This window comes from Anastrepha ludens, chromosome 5 (genome assembly GCF_028408465.1).
Source record: "Anastrepha ludens isolate Willacy chromosome 5, idAnaLude1.1, whole genome shotgun sequence".
NCBI lineage: Eukaryota > Metazoa > Arthropoda > Insecta > Diptera > Tephritidae > Anastrepha > Anastrepha ludens.
The window spans coordinates 106,290,297-106,313,137 of NC_071501.1; the positions used below are offsets into that span (position 1 = coordinate 106,290,297).

The 22,841-nt window shown below is 38.2% G+C and overlaps 1 long non-coding RNA gene across 2 annotated transcripts in view; it reads left to right on the forward strand.

Annotated features, from left to right (window-relative positions):
* The window catches only part of LOC128863891 (uncharacterized), an 80,647-nt gene that overhangs the window by 16,202 nt on the left and 41,604 nt on the right, over window positions 1-22,841 (forward strand). The window contains exon 3 of one of the 2 annotated variants that reach the window (XR_008454632.1): window positions 2,291-3,008. The exons of the other annotated variant lie outside the window; for it this stretch is intronic. This is a non-coding gene — a long non-coding RNA (uncharacterized LOC128863891). Of the gene's footprint in view, window positions 1-2,290; window positions 3,009-22,841 lie in introns of those variants that run through there. 2 annotated transcript variants of the gene reach the window in all.

The following is a 22,841-nucleotide window of genomic DNA, read 5'->3' on the forward strand; positions in this document are numbered from 1 at the left end:
GCAGCTGTCACTGTTTAATAGGTTCGAGAAGTGTTCCCTCCATAATTTAAGATTGCTCTGTATGTCGGTCACCAGTTCGCCGTCTTTGTTCTTACAGGAAAACGCCCCGGTCTTAAAACCTTCTGTAAGCCGCCGAACTTTCTGGTAGAATTTTCGGGCGTTGTTCCTGTTGGCCAGCATCTCAAGCTCTTCGCACTCACGTATTTCGGCCTCTCGTTTCTTCTGTCGGATAATACGTCTCTCTTCCTTTTTCAGCTCTCTGTAGCGATCCCACATGGCTCGCGTTGCGCCCGATCGCAGCGTGGCTCTATAGGCGGCATCCTTTCTTTCTGCGGGAGCATGACATTCCTCGTCGTACCAATTGTTTTTTCGGGCTCGCCGGAATCCGATTTCTTCTTCGGCGGCGGTACGTAGAGAACGAGAAATGTTGCTCCATTGTTCGTGGATGCCGGTTTGTTGGGCAGTACTCTCTGAGAGCAGGAGTGAGAGTCGAGTGGCGAATCTTCTGGCTGTCTGTTGTGATTGCAGCTTTTCGAGGTCGAACATTCTTTGCGTAGGTAGATGCACGTTTTTTGCTGCACAGAGGCGCGTGCGCAGTTTGGCTGCAACAAGGTAGTGATCCGAGTCAATGTTGGGTCCTCGGATCGTACGTACATCTAATACACTAGAAGCGTGTCTTCCATCTATCACAACATGATCGATCTGGTTTCGCGTTTTTCGATCAGGGGACAGCCAGGTAGCTTGGTGTATCTTTTTATGCTGGAATCTGGTGCTGCAGACTACCATGTTTCGGGCCCCGGCGAAGTCGATCAGCCTCTGTCCGTTACCGGATGTTTCGTTGTGTAGGCTGAATTTTCCGACTGTGGGACCAAAAATTCCCTCCTTGCCCACCCTGGCGTTGAAGTCACCAAGCACGATTTTTATGTCGTGGCGGGGGCAGCGCTCATAGGAACGTTCCAGGCGCTCATAGAAAGAATCTTTGGTCGCATCGTCCTTCTCTTCCGTCGGGGCGTGGGCGCAAATTAGCGATATGTTAAAAAATCGGGCTTTGATGCGGATTGTTGCGAGACGCTCGTCCACCGGAGTGAACGACAGTACTTGGCGACGAAGTCTCTCTCCCACAACAAATCCGACACCGAATTTGCGCTCCTTTACATGGCAGCTGTAGTAGACGTCGCAAGGTCCTATGGTTTTCTTTCCTTGCCCCGTCCATCGCATCTCTTGGATGGCAGTGATGTCAGCCTTTACTCTCACGAGGACATCAACCAGCCGGGCAGAGGCACCCTCCCCATTAAGGGACCGGACATTCCAGGTGCATGCCCTCAAATCATATTTCTTAGTTCGTTTGCAGGGGTCGTCATCAGTATAGGGAGGTCTCATCCGAGGCTTTTTTAAAGTTTTCATTGGGGGCGATTTTTAAGTGGCGGGTCCCAAACCCAACGCACAACCAGCTATCCTGGAATGTTTCGCCTTCTCACTTTAGCTCACTCCCGAACGGGTGTTCGGAAGCTACCCAGAGGATACGTGGGCTAATCCCGGACGTTGTGAGCTGCTTGAACCATATGTAGAAGAATCGTCCTGGCCACTCCCAAGTGAATGGCGATCAGTAACTTTCCCCACTTGCGTGGACTTCTACACATGGAACCATCCTCCATCAGAAGTCACTTGGAACTATAACAGGCGAACATACCATAGTAGTGGTATATGTATATGCGTCGGGATAGACGAAGAGCTTCCCGCGAATGAAATTTAGATAGTAAATTTTTCCGAATGAACGGGCAAATTTAATTCAGCGAAGTCTAAATTGGAAAGTTACCTTTCTCTGACGCTCGCAGTATATTTACGTAGTGTATATGCATTTGTGTGTATGTATGTATGTACGTTTGTATGTATGTGTGTATGTGGGGAGGTAGTTATGCAAATGCTTTTAGACTTTGCTTGCCTACTGCCTGCTGCCTTCTACAACAGTATTTTCCTTATTTATTCGCTTTGAAGAATTTCAAGCAAATATTGACCAGTTTTATGCTTGAGTTACGTAGAAGTGAACGGAGAAAAGTCAATATTGGCTCGGCCGGCTGTGAGACAAAAATAGAAAAAGTAGGCATGGAAAGGCAACAACCGCAAAACAAATCAAATGTTGGAAGAAATGTTGGAAATCAACAAGTTGGGGGTATTAGACGAGGAATTGTTTTTATGTTTTTTTTTACAAAAATTATCAATATTTTCTGGTTGCTATTAGAATGACCAACATTTTATTTTTTAATTATTTCTTTTGAATTTTTTTTTAAAGAAAACAAAAAACTACTGGATAAACAAACCAAGCGCCAGCATAATCAACAGCCCATCAAAGACTTGTGCGCTTTTATTTATTTGTCTAAATGTTGACTGAGGAAAAACGTGTGAATGCATAGCTACATAAATGCGGTAAACTTTAGAGAAAAGCACCAGCCGGCAGCCACCAGTCACCAGTCAGCAGCCAGTAGTCACCAGCCAATCAAATTCATGTTGTGCCAATCACAAAGGTGGCACCACCACGCCGCCACCAGCCCCAGCAGACCACCCAAATTTTAATTTACACAAACAAGAAGAAAAAAAAAAAAATTTGTTCAGAATATTTGTTGCTGTTGTCTCAGCATTTAAATTTCAAATCAAATGTCATTCATTCAAAACATTCAATCAAACAAACTCGTAAATGCCACAAAACCATCGCTAAAATAATAAATTTTTCGTACATAGGCATTATCTTTTTTAGTAGTTGTTGCTGTTGTCGTTACTGCTGTTTTTGCTGGCTGTAATGTTGCAAAATGTGTTTATTTGTATCCACATAGTTGATATGTTGCGGTCTTGTTTGCAACTGTCATACATATGCACATACAATTTGCACTCACACACATACATACATGAGTGTGTACCTGTGTAGATAAATACCGCAAAACCACATAATCAAATGCCTTATAAAAATAAACACTTTTTTCCTCATTCACCGCTTATGCTTATTTTCTTGTTGGTTGGTGGTTAAAATGTTTTCATTGAAAAAATGTATTTTGTAATTTTTCTATTTTTTATGTTGTTTGTATAATCAACTACAACCAATGCGGTGCTGATTTAATGTGGCTCCCAAATTGGTGGGAGACATAGCAAAATTGTGTTTGAAAACAAAAATTATAATGAAAATTTCTGCCTGAATGGTAGTAAAAAATGTGTGGAAAATTAAATCAAGTTATTAGCGAATTTAAACAGAAATTTCATAATTTAAGGGGACAGATACCTGTAAGCGGCCATATTTTCCCTGATTTTCATTAAAATTATTTAAAATGAAGAAGTCAATATATTTTTTTCAAAATTGGCATACAATTTATTTATACATTAAAATAATATAAATTTTTGTTTTATTTTAATGATTTAAAATGGCGGATGTACACTCAATTCTTCCAGGAAGGTCGCAGCCGGGCTTCTCAATCGGCGGGCATTGTAACATCGGCGTCAGTGACCGGAATACAAAGACCAACAAATTTTTTTGTTTATTAATTTCATAATTTCTATGTGAATTAAAAAAAAAAAAAAAATTATAAAAAAAAATGAATTTTGGGGCGAATTTTCCTACTATTTTTGCTTCGAAAAAATAATTTTTTCGAAAAATTTTCAAAAACTTGTAAATTCACATAGAAAGTAATATCATAAAAAAGATATGTGCAAAATTTCAGGGAGATCGGTCAAAACTTTTCGAGTTATCGTGTACGCCAATTCCAAAAATATCTTCTTCTTCTTTCATAGCGTTAAACGCGGGGTGCGTCAAAGCTTCCTTCAAAATGCTCCTCCAAAGCGGTCTATCTTGAGCTGTTGCTTCGTAGTTACGTATTCCCAGCATCTTAAGATCGTGTTCCACTGCGTCTATCCAACGGTTCCTCGGTCTGCCTTTGGCCTTAACGCCCATTAGCTTTCCTGTCAAGGCTTTTTTCCCGGTACAGTCAACAGGCATACGGATCACATGACCTAGCCATCTTATGCGCTGCTCTTTAACAAAACGCACAGCTGTCTTGTTCTGAGCTAGATCGTTCAGTTCCGAGTTCAATCGGATTCTAAAGGTACCATCATCCATTCTTATTGAGCCAAAGATTTTTCTTAAAATTTTTCTTTCCATGCGAGCAATCTGAGCACAATTATCAACCTTAATAGTCCATACCTCACATCCATATGTTAGGATTGGTCGAATAAGACTTTTCTACATAGTGAACTTTGTAGCTTTAGACAAAAGTCGGGACTTGAACAAGTTAAGGTGGGCGTAATACGCTTTGTTGGCGGCGTTGATGCGATCCCTGACGACGGAAGTTGAATCACCGCTACATGCGAACATAACTCCTAGGTACTTAAAATGCTGCACTGGTACTTAAAAGGATCCCACATAAAATTTGGTTGTGCAGGCCGCCTCGATTTCAACAGATATTTGGTTTTGCCCTCGTTTACAAAAGGGCCAATATCGTTCGCAATTTTGTTAATTTTCGAGAAAATTTCTTTTAAGTCATTCGTATTTCTTGAGAGAATAGCGATGTCATCTGCATAAGCACATATTTGGGTTGTTTTAGTCATCAAGGTACCACCTTTGTTGACTTCCCTTATGACAAAGTGCAGCATCAAATTGAATATGACTGTTGATAAGGCATCACCTTGTTTTACGCCTGTTTCAATAGGGAGCGACTCTGTGAGCTTCCCTTGAATGATCACTTTTGCTTGTGTATTTGTGAGCGTTGCGCTAACGAGCCTTATTAGTTTGGCAGGTATTCCAAGAATAAGCAATATGTGCTGGATCCTATCTATTTTAACACTGTCGAAGGCTTGTTTGAAATCAATGAACAGACAGTGAACATCTAGCTCGTATTCATAGTGTTTTTCAAACATTTGGTTACGAACGAAACATTGGTCGATAGACTTGCCTCTACGAAATCCGCAATTCCAAAAATAAAGTTTTGAGAAAAACGCGTCTAAAGTCGGCAACGTAACTATACCTCTCCTAGCGCTCGAACGCATAGAGAATTTTTTTATTTCAAAATTTTACAGGTATCCCCTTAATTGAATTGCCTAATGAATGCATGTCGGACGAGTGGATTTGCGGGTGCAAAAGTATGCGGGTGGTTCAATAAGTCTCTGCAAATTCAAATGAGGAATACTCTCTTCGTGAAACAAGTTTCATTTTTCTAATAAACCTTCAAAAAGTTCCCGGAGCAGCTTTAAGGTGACAAGAGAAACACTGGAACATCTTCTATGCTCCTATCCGGCTCTATCGAAAACTAGACTATGCTACCTAGATGCTCTCAGTTTTGAAAGACTAGCATCTATACCTGAACTGGAGCTTGAGCGAATTGTGGCTCGACCAGCCAGTGTAATCTAACCTAACCTAACATTCAGGAGACGCTCTAAGTCAACTGATTTGAGTTTTGTCTTTTTCTGTCAGATTGCCACATCTGTGACTAATATTCCTACCAAAATTATATCGCCATTTGACATTTCTAAAACGGACGCCGTCTTGAGTAAAGGTACGCTGCGCGTGTTTTCGTTTTTTCATAGTTTTGCAAATGAATTTGAATTTGGATTCAATGGTGCAAAGGCCTTAGAAACGTTGGGAAACTGTTTGAGTTCCAATACTCTAAAGAAAGCAGCCGCTTACGAGTGACATGAACGCCTCAGAAGAGTTCGTGAGTCCATCGATGATGACGAGCATATGAAAATATCAATAAAGTGAATGAAAAGTTGATCCATAAACGCAAATTAGCCATCAGAGAGAGGGTAGAGGACTTGAACATTGTGGTTAATGATTTGCGTTTGCGCCGTGTTGCTTGAAAGTTGGTCCCAGAAAATCTGAATTTAATGCAAAAAATAGACCGCCAAAGACATGATTTCCAATGCTGAATTCGGCCCAACATTCATCAAATTGGTAGCATCACTACTCGACAAGAGACGTAGGTTTATGAGTACTACATGCAATGCAGACATCAGGCGAGTAAGTGGAGACCTCCGAATGAACCAAGATGAAAAGAATTACGTCGTTTTCAGTCAAAAACGAAAACGTTGCTCACGATGTTTATGGATTACAACGGTATTGCACAACACGAAATTTTGCCAGAAGGCCAGGCAGTTAATAAGGACTCAGTTCAGCAGTTAATAAGGATTTGGTAGTTAAGAGTTGTTTAGGTGAAGCAATTCGCCAAAAAATAAATGATATGTGGGAAAACAACTCGTGGATTTTGCACCACAATAACGCACACAGTGCCATAATTTATCCGTGAATTTTTGCCCAAGAACGAAAGGAATACCATCCAACAGCCATTGAGTTCACCTGATATGGCTCCCTGCAACTTTTTTCTGTTTGATCGAGTCACAAAATTATTACGGGGAACGCGTTTTAACAGCCGAAAGGAAGTGATGGAAAAATCGAAGGCAGCTATAATGGCTATACCATTGACTTTTCCGAATATATTCCGGGTACTTTTTGGTCGAGGTAGTAGTAGTCTGAATTTACGAGGCGCGGTTGATAAGCTTATGCCTTAAGGTACTTAATGAATGAAAATTATGGTTCTATATTTTTTATCTTTCAATGTATAAGTAATCCTTCTCATGTAAAGTGGACCAAGTGTTTTTGACATTGCCGTCAATTCTTCTAAAAATGAAGTAAATTGAAAAAAACTTAATAATTTGAATATTTCTTCAATGTTGAAAATGTTGGTATAAAGTTTTTTAAAGCCAAATATTTTCGATTATTTTCAACATTTTCATCTCTTTTTAGATTTTTAACCATAAAATATACTTTTTTAAATTATTTTTAAATATATCTATTTTTTTAATTTTGGGAAACTTTTTTTCGTTATATTTAAAAAAAATCCTTCTTATGTTCTTCTTATTTTTTATATTAAAAGCTGAGGCCATGCTTAAGTAGTAGTACCTGTAAGTTTAATATATGGATGCTTATAACTTTCCGAGTTATATTCAAATACGTACAGCGAATCAGCATTAGAAAAAAACGTTCGCCAAGTTATTCTTAGAGCGAAGTGTTGAAGAAGACGCCGAATTGAAGCTAACTCCACTTTTTTTCAACTGGTTAGCCTTTCTCCTTCGACTACGAGGAAAATTTTACGTAAGGATCTTGGCTTCCGTGCCTAAACAAAAGACTTTTGCAAGGATTGCATCCAAATGACCATCGTTTGCGTCGCATTTTTGCTCATTGGGCTTATTTAGATTTATTACTCAGTTTTATTGGAAAAAGTAGTCAAAAATTGGTCTGATCGAATCGATCATCTAACTCGTAGCCGCGGCGAATATATGCGGGATATCATATTAAAAAGATTATATCAGATTATAATAAAAAAATTGTTCCAATACTATTTCTGTTTTATATTATCATTTTACGTTCTCAAGCTCTTTAAAAAATACCTCATACAACTGCACCGAAATTAAGTGAGCCAGTAGTGGATGTTATGATGAGACTAATTGACCCTTCCTCTTATACACTCTTCATTTAACAAGCAAAGGGAGCAATAATCGAAGAGTTGAGCTTCCAAGGATTTAAGCTCGGTTACCTTCTTTGGGTCTTCAAGAAAATGGTTTTCTTATTACGCTCGGCAGCCGTTTATCGATGTGCGCCAAGACTGCTGGCTGTCGGTATAACTTAAAATAAAAATATTATTGGCTCTTTTCCTTTGTGGAAATTTGCTTTATTAATGTCTTTATCGAAAACTTACTACAAAAGTGAGTGTTTTGTTGCTCAAGCTATGCGTCTGGTGATTGGAAACTCCGCACGTGAATGTAAGAAATTCAATGAGTCCAACATAGGAAAGTTTTTCAAAAAAACACACGTAAAATTCAGAAAAATGCATGAAATTTTTATTTAAATCGATAGTACAGTCCCTATAATTTAATGTTTGAAGATTATTTCATGCAAATGTTGACCGCGACTGCGAAATGCTTTAATGTTGTCTTCCAATGCGTTAATTGAAGCAGGCTTGTCTGAATAGACATGGGCTTTAACATAGCCCTACAAAAAATAATCTAAAGGCGTTATATCGCACGATCTGGGTGGCCAACTGACAGGTTCCGAACGTGAAATAGAATGTTCACCGAACTCGCCTCTCAACAAGTCCATTGTTACGCGTGCTGTGTGGCATGTGGCATCGTCTTGCTGAAACCACATGTCATGCAAGTCAAGCTCTTGCATTTTGGGCAAAAAAAAAAGTTGGATATCATTTCACGGTAGCGCTACCATTCACAGTTACGTTACGATTCGCACTATCTTTGAAGAAGTACGGTCCAATGATACCTCCAGCCCATAAACCGCACCAAACTGTGCCCTTTTCTGGATACATTAGTAGCTCTAGCAAATTCTTCTGGCTGATCTTCACTCCAAAATCGACAATTCTGCTTATTTACGTACCCATTAATCTAAAAATGAGCTTCGTCGCTGAACACAATTTTTCGACTTTAAACTTTCTTAACAAAACACGCATTTTTATAATAAAATTCTTAGACGATTCATGGTTAAATTATAGACCAAACTAAAGATGTTTGACAGTGAAACAAAACACGAAACGTGCGTCAGATGTTTAAACCAACTGTTTAAAAAGATAATAGTTGAAAAATCACCCTTTAGTGCCTTAACTACAAATTTTGCGAACTGCCATTGACGATATGAAGTTGGACGATTGCTTATTTGATTAGGATGACGCATCTTATAACAAAGTTTAGCAACTAGTCGATCTTTTGGACACTACTTTTGGGAATCGTTTTATGAGCCGTCTTGGTTAGGTCAATCCAAATAGAACATTGTGTAAGAAAAATGTAGTCCAATATGGTTTGAAAGCAAATTAAATTCTCTCAAAGTTCTAGAAATCGGAGCACTGGAGTTCTAACCATCTCTAATCAGAAAATATAATGATTTTATGAGTTTCGCTGAGAAATATTGAATTTAATTTTCTCGTGTAACGTTTGACCAAATCGAAAACGAAAATGAGGAAGAGAATAGTCATTCTACTATCTAGTGAAGGGTAAGGTTAATGAGCAAGCACCGACTTTTATGAGATGTAATTGGATCAGTGCTATTCAAAGAATGCAAAGCATAACGGATGAAGTCTGCTAATATGGAATGCGTAATACTCGTAAGGTTTCCAAATAAAGACGGCATGTGCCAGCTTCGAACGCTCAAGAGAGGTATATAGCAGCTTTAGGGTATATGGATACACATAGTCCGAACTAAAACGTCGACAGCAAGAACATGAATTTGAATATGAATTTGAAATGGTCTAATTTAAATGTCTTTGAAAAGGGAATCTAAGATCAAATGCCACACCAAGATCACTAATTTCTCTTGGATTGGATAATCTAGAACCACAAATGTGGTAAGAAGTATTAGAAGCATGCCGATAATTCTGAAACGATACAGAGTCCTAAAACGAACGTCGATCGAGCAAAAGGTGAAGTAGAGCCAGCAACCGTCAATAAGATTTTGGAAATCTGGGCTGAGAGGATGAGCCAGCTGAGGCGGTTATTTGCATGAAGTTTGCTAGAAGTCACAATAAATCGAGAGGATATACTTTTTAATAAAAACAAAAAACAAAAACATTGAAAAATATTGGGTGAGGTTTTGATAGCTTTAAGGGTTTTTAAGAAACCAACCGATGGCCCTTCCTATTCATACATACATACATTACACACACAATTACATATATTCCTTTCGGCTATAAGTTAATGGCTATTATTGTTGGCCTCTTAGCTAAATTTGTGTGGCCAAGACTTTGTTCATGAGTTCATCGAGCGAAATAAAAAAGAGAATTTGCATTTTTTCGCTAGTTTGTCTATGGAATACTTAAAATTTCAAATAGCTATTTGGCAGAAGGCTATTTATTTTTATAGCGTTTGCCAACTTGAAGTACTTAAAGTGCACTTAAGTGCAAACAGCTTCGCAGAATCTAGTTAATGCATCGCATCGCAGCACAACAACCAAGCGACCAACCCAGCAACTAAATCAATGCGAAATTCGGTGAATGAAAGTGAAAATGAGTTCAGCCACCTTTTAGTGTTAGTTTGTATCCCACCGCGCTCGTGTTCCAACGCCTCTTGCCAACGAACACGCTTAGCTTACTTGCTGCAACTAAGTATTTTGGCAAAAAACCGCGAAAATTTTTAGGAATTTTCGCGCGCCACACAACCCACCACCACAGCCAAATAATACAAGTAAAGATCAAAGAAAAGTTTTTGAATTTCATTTTCTGTTTTTTACTTTATTTCACTAGCAGCTAACTGCAGTTCAAATGATGCATTGCATGCGCAAGTGCAGAGCATCGAAAAATACTTAGAATACTTACATAATTACATACATACATACGTAGATGTATTTACTTAAATGAGCGATCCACACGTACTTTTGCCCTCACTGCGAAGTGGAAAATATGAAATATCGCCACACTTTCGTTGCCACCACGGCAATATAATTAAATCAGAAATACTAAGTGTGTGTTGTTGTAGAACAGCAACAGTTAACAGCTAAGAGCAAAAGCCACTACCGCATTACGCACACGCACTTGTGGCACGCATGTTGTATTTCCATCAACGCCCGCGCCGATAAGAAGCCCCACACACAGGCGAAGCGCAGCCACAGCGGGGCTCCCCAATAGCCGGCCAGTCGGTCGTCGTGCTGCGTTGCATACGCTGCCTTATACAAACGATTCCTATACAGGGCGCAAGTGGTGCACACGTTTGTGTGTGTGTAGTAAGTGTTGCAACGACTGTTGCATGCCTCAAGCGCACAAATTTGGCTGCTGATCACCACCACACCATTCAATCAGCAAGAATTCCAAGTGCGTAATGGGTTCGCCACAGTGTCCGATTTCAAATGGGTCTCCATCAAATTGCAGCCGAAAAGGCCAAACAATTTGAAAACGTATTGGAATTGAATTACGAGAGTCGTTTAAAAAGTACGTGGAAAAATAAAATCTGCTTAGGGTGAATTTTTTTTTTCGACCAAAGGAGACTGGACTTATATACCTCGTCTTCCAACGCTGTTTTAGTTTGTTGATCCCTTCCAAATAATAGGATTTGTTGAAGTCTAAAAAAAGATATTTCTTTCTGCAGTCACCTCCTCTTTTGAATAAAAACTTTTTCCCGCCAGTCATTTCTTCCAATTGGGGAACAAATAGCAGTTCGAGGGATCCGAGACAGCGATGTAGGTAGGTAGGTACCAAGTCGGAAAAATAGGGGGATGTGAAACGAGTTGGAACCCTATTTCCATTAATTTTGTGACCACAACTGCAGAGGCGTGAGCTGGAGCGTTGTCGCGATGGAAGAGGAAAATCACTCGACTTTCTCGATTCAAACGAATGCCAAACACGTAGAAATTGGCTGATCTGGCTGAAACTTGGTGTGTGTTCTTCCAAGAGATGTTACTAACTAAACAATAATCTCGATACGCGCCAGTAGTGCCAACTCCCTGACTTTGCACGGACTTTTCAAACGACCCTCGTATCTACGTATGCAGTTTTCGAAACAGAAAACTGTGTATTGAATAATACTTTTATACATTCGGTGGCACACATTAGCGTTGCAGGGAAAAGGACGTGGGGCAACTATACACATACATACATATCTATGATGTGTGCTTCAACACATCAACGCACCATCATTTAAGCGCAGAAATCAATTATTGCAGCATGAAATTGAAAATGTAATCGAAATCGAAAATTGAATATTGAATTTACGATGAGTTTTTGGAATTTTAGAAATTTATTACAAAAGGGTATGAACTTGGATTGTGTTTGTAATGTGTGAATGTGGAGTTGGTATGTAAAAAAATGTGGTTTTTCCTTGTTTTTTTTATGACTCATTAGACACAACAGAATTTTATAGACTCAATCCGAAACACACAGTGGGTTAAAATTCTATTTTCGATGGGAACAAGTAAATCTACGTTTTGTTTTTTGAATAAATTACTCAAATATAAAATGAATAAATTACTACATAGAAAATTTTATCTTTAAAGGGTATAGATTTTTAGCGCTTTTAGTCTTCAAATCCAACGAAAAACTTCTTGTCAACAAGTGTTTGGTAAATAGAGAGTTTACTTCGAGGTTTGCACTTCAACTTCGCATGGTCTTGTGTGCCCTCTGCTCATCATATTACCTCATCTACCATAGACCCAGTTCCCTTAATAACTTTAAGATAGAGCTGGGTTGGACTGAGCGTGTGTGCCTTTCTTCGGGCTGCAACTGGCCGAGATACATCACCCTGATCCGCGCTGTAGAACTACACTCAAGGAGAAGGTGCATTGGAGTCTCTTGGGATTGGTCGCAGAAACGACAGGAGTCAGTGGACCATATCCCGATCATGTGCAGACGACTATGCAGTCTGCAGTGGCTTGTGAGAATGCCAGTGAGCATTCTAAGTTTATCCTTGGGAAGGATTATGAGTGTTTAATTTTAAACCTCTTTTGGTTGTACCCTCCCAGTAAGGATTTCGCCTTTCGTAGTCCCACAATTTGGTGCCAGCATACCTCCCTTAGCCCTTAACTTCTAAGCTCCTTCGTGATGGTATGTTGTCCCACAACAAGGAAAGACTTGGGTCATATTAACGGCGAGGCCACAGCCTCTCTCGCCAATGCGAACGCTACTTCATTCCCTGTTATACCCCTGTGTTCTGGGACCCAAAAAAGCCGGATGCGAATGTGCGAATGTTCTAGTAGAAGTAGTTTCTCCATACATTCAAGAACCAGTGTGGACTTTAGCTCACATGATGATAGAGCCTTGAGTGCAGCCTGACTGTCACTCAGAATGGCAATTCGCTCATTCCGGAAATTTCTGTCTAAATTTATCTTTGCCCATAGCCAGATGACATACATCTCCGCTTGGAAGATGCTTAGAACGCACTGTCGAGAGAGTGGCTCTCGATGCCTAAACGACCGTTCCGTATATTATTACAGGTATTATTTTCATGAAGTACATCCACCTCAGAATTCTTGGGCTACAGACTCTGCATTTTCCTGCTAAACGTCATGAGAGCCCTTGTTGCTTTCGACAAGCTGGTGTCAGTATGCCTCACAGGTTTTACTTTAGACAGAGGAGGCTATTCAGCCATAAAATTTCTCTCTCAACGACCAAAAACCAAGTTCAGCACACTACACAGGATTAGTTTACTCGGACGGTAGCCCTTTGTCGAGAAAAATGCGAGTCCTTCTGGGGGGTAGAACCGGCTGAGTGAGGGTACGTTCAGGATATTGCTGCAGGCTAAACTCCTACCTATCCAGAATCCCCCCGACATATCAAATATATTTCCGGCATGTCAAGGTAGCCCGTCCGATATTAACCATCTATTCGCATGCTCCTTGAACTCACCCACCTATCACCAGTCTCCCTTTGGTCACAACCCGTCGAAACAGTATGTTTCCAAGGTCTATCGTTAAATGAGATAGACAATGTCGATAAGTGAACTCTGACGGCTTGATGAACTGCGGCGTGGAGTCCCCATGAAGAACTTGAGCTAAATCTTTTCTGAGCTTTCCTGAGAAAAAAATTGTGCAATTCCCTTTTAACAACAGATCCCTCTAAATGACAGATCTCCATGACCGGGTAAGAGGGCCAATTCAGTGCCCTTCCTGGTAAGCTCATCAGCAATTTCATTTCTCTCTTTATTCGTATGTTTTGGAACCCAGATCAGAGGAATATTTCCTGTAAACCCACGAGATTTGATCTTTGCCTTAAAGAAGTAGACTAGTTTGAATTTGCACCATGGCGTCGTCAGAGCTTAATCGCGTCTTGACTATCGGAAAAAATGTTGATATCTCCCCCGTTCCTTAAGCATTTTGCATGCCTACAGGGTCGCATAGACTTCTGCCTGAAAAACACTAGGTATTCGATGCCTGTAGCTATGAAAATTTTACTCTTCATGCCACAACTCCAAATGACTTGCCTAACTATACATTTTTTAAGAAACTTCATCTTTTTTTGTGTCCTAATTTTACCGCGGCATTTCCTCTAGTATCGACAATATAAAACTCTTGGCCAGGTAGTTGAGAAAAATCAGAAAAGAATGTATGTACGTTTCATCATCCCTTACGCAGCATTAAAGTTTCTGTACGAAATCCAAGTATAGTTTTTGGCATTTATTTTAGCAACATCATTCTCCGTTGCGTTTTGAACAGATACTTTTTGCAGACCAGCTTCTGCTTTAGATCTATGCGCAAATAGCTCCGAGCATCCCACCAATCGAACTATATTCTATATTGGCTCTCAACGGTTTTGAAGGAATTAGCTGATTTGTTGACGTAACGGGAGATGTGGTGACGGTTTGTATACGACAGAACCGAGATTGTTACTCTATTACTTCGTTGTCGTCTCAACAACGACTGATTGGACGAGCGTAAGAATACGTGTGAAATGAGCGGGCGAAATTCTGCTTTCGAATCCTCTATGACGTGGCAGCCAAAGTCACTCTCACAATTTTGTTTAGGACGGATATCATCTTTGTTGTAGTTGAGTATTTCCACTGAAATCATCCTAATTAGTGACCAGCATCGTTTTACTACCATCGTCCTCGTATGATGATGTTTTTTTTTCTAAGTCAGATCCATTTAGTGAGGTCCAAGTATAGCAGCAAATTCTTTGTTTGTTGACAACCTGGAAAGCAAAAATACTATTTTACAGAACCGAATACCAGAACAAGAGGTTCTAGAGAGACCATTAGAGATGAAATTTCCAGGAAAAAGTGAATCGGAGTCTATATCCAGTCGAGATTTTTCAACTTCTGTCTTACCTGCGTCTATCCCAGAGAAGAGGAAGGCGATGTGACTGAAAAGTGATACTAAAGGGTTTTCCAATAACAGGTGTTATTTTGAATAGCCCTCCATTTCGGTAGATGTCACTTTGGAAGCTCTCATTTTTTGATATTGGACAAGTAGAAACTACGCCATTAATAAAAATGGAACGAGACAAGCTTAAACAACGCATTGAAATTATTAAAATTCACTATAAAAATGGTGAAAATTTACACCTTGCCGGGCCGCAATATAGAAATTGGTGAAAAATTTCGAGCTGTTATGACAAGTTAGTGATGTGAAGAATAAAGCTCGTGAACGTCGCTGAAGACCAGTTGAAAATTTTGCATTGTAGCATTCCTCGTCGTTCTTTCGAATTAGGCATTCCACAAACGTCATTACACCGTATTTTGCATAAAGATTTGGGTCTTACGGCTTATAAAGTCCAGTTTACACAAGAACTCAAGTCGGCCGATCATCAACAAGGTCGTGTCTTTGCTGATTGGGTCGTTGAAATGCATGAGAATGATCCGGAATTCATCGAAAAATCATCGTGAGTGATGAGGCCCATTTCCACCTCGGTGGCTTCGCAAACAAACAAAATTGTCGGATCTGGGGCTCAGAAAATCCAAGAGTTATTGTTGAAAAACCTCTCTATTCTCAACGGGTGACTGTTTGGTGCGGCTTTTTGGTCCTTACTTTTTCGAAAATGAAGCTGGAGCAACAGTTACGGTGAATGGATTGCGCTATCGAGAAATGATTAACGATTTTTATGGCCGGAATTGGATGACATTGATCTGGACAACGTTTGTTTTCAATAAGACGGCGCTACGTGCCACACAAACAACGAAACCATTGATCTTTTATCAAAATAACACCTCTTATTGGAAACCCCTTTATATGTAGAGACTCAAAAAGCCCGAAATTATAATTCAGGTTAGTGACTGTGATGGCAAGATGGGATAGGTGGAGATCAGAAAGCTTAGCCTCTTCAACATAACTTCCGCTAAGGGGAAGTGTAGTGCTAAGATTTTAATCCTTTCCTATTCAGTAGTTATTTTACTCACTTTCCACAATTAAAGAAGTAACCAATGCCCACACTGGAAGACAAGAACTCACTGCATTAACGCCAAATAGAGATGCAGCAGAATTCAAAGGCAACAGATACAAATGCATCTAATAAATATTTTGCGCTTGACTTGCGCCCAGATGGGCTCAAATGTTGTGGCATTAATCAAAACAGCAGACAGACTTTGCGAAGGCGAAAATGAATATATTTCTTTATACACACAGACGCACGCACAATACAGATAAGTCGATAGGTAAATAGATATATAGACGTTAATGCAGTTAACAAATCTACAAGTCAAGGCAGGAAACAACAATAACAACAGTCACAGAACCGAACATATGCGATGTTGTTAGTATCCCACCAGCAACCAATAGAATTAGACAAATTGCAAAAGATAACAAACTGCAAACGGCAGCCAGAAAACAGCAACCAGCCGCGAGAAGTCAGATGAAGAAAAAAAACGCTACTCCTTGTGCGCTTCGCGTTTTTTTTTTCAGTGTGCTAACAGAGATGAACGATGGAGCCAGAAGTCAAGTGTGAGAGTTCTGCTGCGCGATGTGGTGGCGGCGACTGAGGTTGTTGCAACTGTAATTAGTTACAGGCGGAATGTATTTTTCAATCGCGTTGAATGGAATGATCAACAGCCATATCAACAGCAGTAGCGGCAAGAATAACAGCAACAAACAACAACAACAGCGATATGCAATACAATTCGAATAATTCGCTGCATTCGAAGCGCTTGGCAAAGCAACCTATTGAGTTGCTGAGATATGCGACGAGCCAAAAGAGTCGCGTTGCCAATTATATGCCAACGCATACATACATACATAAATGTGTGGATATTCACGTGCATATATACATACATATGTACATTTGTATGTGTTGAGCGCATGTGTTTGCAGACACATCAAACAAATTTTATCTGCTGTTGCTTGGCGAATCAATTAACTGCGCCTGCCACCGCTTTTGATGCTTTTGCTTTTCGTTGTTGCTATTCGTTTGGTCATGTTGGCGATTTAAATTAATTTAGTGAATGATGTGAATACTTGTTCGGCATACATACACATACATATGTACATACATCGAGCGATGGACGGGCGGCCAAAGGGGCGCAATGCAATGGCAAGGCGGTAAAGGAGATACATGAAATGCGAAAAACAAAAATGTACAAGACTTTGAGGATTTAATTAACTTAAATATTTTGAAAGCAAATTAACTTAATCATAATAAAGTATGGTAACAAAAATTAATAATGATATTGAAATGAAATGATACAAAATTAAAATAAATGAGATTAATATTAATAAAAATAAAAATCAAAATAAACATTAAAATGAATTAAAATAAATTAACATAGAAATTTTAATTATGGAGTTTAAAAAAATTAAACTAAATAAAATTAAATTAAACTAAATTAATTAAACATTGAACTTATAATAAAATTGAGAAATAAAAGCAAATATTAATTAAAGTTAAAATTTTATTTGGGTTTAAAAACAAAAATGACCATTCATCAAAATTAAAATTAAAAGTAAAATAAACTTAAAAATAAAATTAAGCGTACGATAAAAATTAAAAATATAATAAAACAAATTAAAATAAACATTCAAATTTAAATTAAAAATGGATTGGATTAAAACAAAAAACTAAAGTTAATTAAAATAAAAATTTAAATTATGGTGTTAAAAAGAATTTAAATTAATGTTAAATTCATATAAAATTTAAAAATAAAAAATAATATTAATTAAAGTTAAAATTATAATTGGATCTAAGCACAAAATGAATATTAACCAAAATTAAAACTTTCATTTAATATTTTAAAATAATAAAATAATTTTAATACTGTTAATTAGAATAATATGATGATAAAAATAAGTTAAAAAAATAAAATTAAGACTACGATTAAAATTAAAAATAAAAGAAAAAAAAAATAAAACAAAAATTTAACTTTAAATTAAAATTATCGAGTGAAAAACAAAAATTAATATTAATCAAAAGAAAAATTAGAATTAAAATTAATTTAAAATTTGAATGAAGACTACGACTAAAATTAAAAATAAAATAAATTAAATTAATTTAAAATGAACGCTAAAATTAAACTTAAAATAAGATTTAGAAATAAAAGCAAATATTATTACGAACAACATATCGGAAATTTCGTGATTTGTTTGGTGGAAATAAAAAATAAAATATAGATGAATCAGTTGACAACTCAAAGATCGGTGAAAAAAATTCAAGAAACTGGTTCTGCCGAGGATAGAAAAAGGACTGGCAGAGCAAGAGCCGGACGTCCTCTTGAGAAGATTGAACATCTCGACAACTCGACGTTCCCAATAATTAGGCACCCATGAATCGACTGTTTGGCGGATTTTACCTGTAGACGTGCTCATAGTGGACATTTAAATGATGACTTTTTCACATATTAGTTTGGGGAAAAAGAAATCCATCCATACATAGAGTCTGTAACGATCGATATCTCGTCAAGTATCAATCAAACAATTTAAAGTTTGTGCTCGTTCTCAAGGTGACATTTCACACAAAAAATATTATACCCTATGATCAGAAAGTACCGGGAATGTTTAAATAAAACAAAAATTTATTTCATCTCCTTCAAAATATGACCCGTCACATGTGCCAACGTTTAACCCAGGCTCCCATCCACCCCTAGTACGCCGACGAAGGGATGGCCTTCAGCTCCTTCGTCGCATTCTCTTTGATCACCTCTATCGACTTAAATTTCCTTCCACAAAGTGGTATTTTCAACTTGAAGAAAAGAAGTGGCACGGGGCCATATCAGGCGAATAAGGTGCTTACACGATGGTACATATTTACTTGATGTTTGGTCAAATAGTCCAGCACAATTTGGGCTCGGTGCGATGGCGCGTTATTATCATGTAAAATTCAAGAATTGTTTGCCCACATTTCCGGCCGTTTGCGACGTACAGCATCACTCAAACGCTTCAAAACGGATAAATAATATTCTTTATTGACTGTCTGGCCCGATGGAAGGTACTCATGGTGCACTATGTCCTGGCAATCGAAGAAAACAGTCAACCTCACCTTCCCGGTACTTTTTGGTCACAAAAATTATAAATTTGTGCATTCTTCATTTGGTGATTTTGTATATTATATATGTACGTATGAGGGTCGTTTGAGAAGTCCGTGCAAAGTCAGAGAGATGGCACTACTGCCGCGTATCGAGGTTATTGTTTAGTTAGTAACATCTCTTGGAAGAACACACACCAAGTTTCAGCAAGATAAGCCTATTGCTTTCTGTTTGGCATTCATTAGAATCGAGGAAGTCGAGTGATTTTCCTTGTCCATAGCGACAACTCAGCAGTTGTGGTCGCAAAATTAATGGAAATTGGATTCCAACTCATCTCACAGCCACCTTATTATCCAAAGATAGCTCCCTCGAATCCCCCGGACTACTATTTGTTCCCCAATTTGAAGAAGTGGCTAGCGGGAAAAAAATTTTATTCAAACGAGCAGAATACGATTTAATCATACCTATGCAAATCCTATTATTCGGAAGGGATCAAAAAACTAAAGGGTGGTTAAGTTTCAAAGGCCGGTGTTGATTTTGAATAAAATACAATACAATTTTTTTAGGAAATTATTCTCATTTCTCTTTATTATGATAATATTGGTATGGCTCAATTACGTGTGGAATAAAATATCTGCGGCACACCTCCATCCGATGGTCCAAACTTTCGATGACGCTGAGGCATAACTGAGGTTCTATGCCGTTAATGTACCGAATTATCTCATCCTTTAGCTCTTGAATTGTTGCTGGCTTATCGACGTACACCTTTTCTTTAAAATAACCCCAAAGAGAGAAGTCCAACGGTGTCAAATCACATAATCTTGGCGGCCAATTGACATCGCCGCGGCGTGAGATTATTCGGCCATCAAATTTTTCGCGCAAAAGAGCCATTGTTTCGTTAGCTGTGTGACAAATGGCACCGTCCTGTTGAAACCACATATCGTCCACATCCATATCTCCCAATTCGGGTCATAAAAAGTTCGTTATCATCTCACGATAGCGAACACTATTCACAGTAACTGCCTGACCGGCCTCATTTTGGAAAAAATACGGCCCAATGATGCCGCCGGGCGCATCACTCTTTGTGGGCGCATTGGTTTTTCGGCAATCACTCTTGGATAAATATTCGCCCAATTGCGGCAATTCTGCTTATTGACGAATCCACTGAGGTGAAAATGTGCCTCATCACTGAAGATGATTTTCTTCACGAAGTGCGCGATATGCATTTTGATTTGAACGCCCGTTTTCGTAGTAAGCCTGAATAACTTTAACGCGTCGCTCGATTGTGTATCTTTCGATGGTTCAATTTGAATTAGTCTGAAATTGAAAAATATCAAATGAAATGCAGAAAAAATCTTGACATGTAGGTGTAGTTCACATTCAACATCGGCCTTTAAAATTTAACCGCCATTTAGAACAGCGTTGGATGAAGTGTAGGAGCCTAAAGGGAGACTATGTCGAAAAATAAAAATAGGTTCACTTCAAACAATACAGCTTCTACAGCTTCAAATGTAAATTTTTATACCTTCATTTTGAAGCAATTTCAAACATTTCTTATGTGAAGCCAAAGTGAAGCAAATAGCGGTAGAATAAAAATATAATTTTTTTAATTTTTTCTTTGCATGTTGGTCGTAAACTTGCATGATGTCATATTTAGTATTTACGCCAACCTAAACCTTAAGCTGTTTTAAATCCATGCCGCATAGTGCGCCGTAATAGCTTAAACATTCATGGATTTGTTTTTTTTCGGTAACCCTCATTCAAAAATAATTAATTTGTTACAAACTCCTCTGCAAAGCAAAGCTGAACGAGGTGACACCCCCATGGTTGCATTGACCAGCGATTAAATATCCACTTAAATGCCATAAGTGACAATTACAAGAAGTAAATATATGGAAAACAAAAACAACAAGAAACATAACAGTTAATCAACAACAACTAAAAGCTGTACTTTAAAATAGAAATAGAATAGAAAAATAAAACAAAAAAATTCAATAATTTAGTGTCAGATATTGAAAAAAATTGGCAAACAGTAATAACAAAGATTAAGGAAATTCCATTGAAATAAGTAAGCAACAATAAAAAAATGTTCATTTCATGAAAATAGCTGACTGCAAGTATACAATAATAATAATTTTGGATTTCTTTTTCACTTTTTTTAATTTGGCACATACTCCAAACAGGCGGCTTAAGATTAATGATCGTGCGCGCAAGTCCCACCGAAAATACCCATAACTATGGCATTAGGTGAATGGCTTGAATGGCTAAATTACAATTCAATGAGATAATGTTTGCTGGTTGCCAAGCACAAAGCGCGAGCTAAACAATTACTTGTAGATATGTATGCACCTACGTATGTGTGTGTATGTGAATATTCGTACTTCAAAACTCCACTTGCTGCTTGATTGGTTTTCTTTAACTTTGGCTTTTGTCTTTGTTGTCTGATTGCTACATTTGTAGCTACTTTCGGCTCTGACAAACGATCGACAAACTGCAAAATGATCTAATCATAAACAAAGGCAGGCGGGCAGCCAGGCAGGTAGGTAGGTAGTTAAAGGCACTCATGGTGCATAGTTCCAAAAATAAAGTTGGAGCAAAATTCGAAAAAAATCAAGTAAAGAAGTGTCTAAGCTCGAGTCAAACCGAACCGAACTGTGTTGTATATACCCGGCATATGTTTTTGGTTGGTGAAGTGACATAGTCACACGCGAGGTAGATTATTAAGAATATAAGATTATTTGTAATATAGTCATCTGCACGTGCACCCACGCAATGCATTTCAAGTAGTAACTGGACTAAGTAAGAAACAATTAGTAGCTGATAAGGTCGATGCGAACGAATGCAGGGCATGTATCGGGTGTTTTTTTAGCAGCATGAGAGCTATCGATAGCGATTACTATGGTCGCTGAGAATGGCAAACTGTGTTGTCTCTTCAGTAAGGTTTGGCAAGCCATCGTAAATCATTTAACACCAGAACAACTCTTTCAAATTGTGGAAATTTACTTTCCAAAAATTAATCTGTTCGCGAAATTTATAGAGCATCCGTCCATTTTACGTGCGGTTTGCACACTAGCAACAACATCGATCATTATTTCTTTTGAAATGAGGAAGGAGCTGCCGTTACGGTGAATGACGAACTATCGAGCTATGCTGACTGAATTTTTCTTTCCAAAAATAAAAAAATATAACCATTGAAGACATTTGGTTCCAACACGACGAGGCAACTTGCCATACAGCGCGAATTATCTATAAGTATTTACATATGTACCATATGTAAGCATATTTATGTACCTAAGTACATATGTATGTAAAAACAACAAAGTTAATGTTAAAGCAATACTCATTTAATTGAAATACGAGTAACATAAATAAGTATACAGGAGCCTGATTTATGGAATTGTTTGACGTTAACGCTTTCCTTAATATGTAATCAAAATATTTTACACATGGTAATAGAGTACTGGGAAAAGCTTTCATATGCGCCTTAATTTAGCTGTAAATTTTAGGTACCGTTATCCACGCTTTGCTTTGTCTTTGATGCCAGCGAAATTTATGTCACAAAAGTTAGTATACAGCAAACGATTGTTCAGTTAGCATAACATTTATTTTTACGTATTGATTAAAAAAGTTAAAGCTATTAAAAGGAAATAATTAAAGTGAGTATAACAATTTGGGGAAGTACGTTTTGTATTTTTTTTTGCGACATTTTTAGTAATGCACCAAGAGGAAAAGAGCTTTCTGATGATTTAGAAAAACTGATTATAAAATATCACAAGGAACATAAATCATTGCGAGAAGTTGGTTGTTTGATAGATAGGAATTTTGCTACAGTTCAAAAGTTTGTGAATAAATATAAAACTGCGGGAAGCACCACTAATAAAGAGCGTTGTGAGCGTCCGCCGCTTTTAAGTCCCAGAGAAAAAAGCTTAGTCGTACGGAAA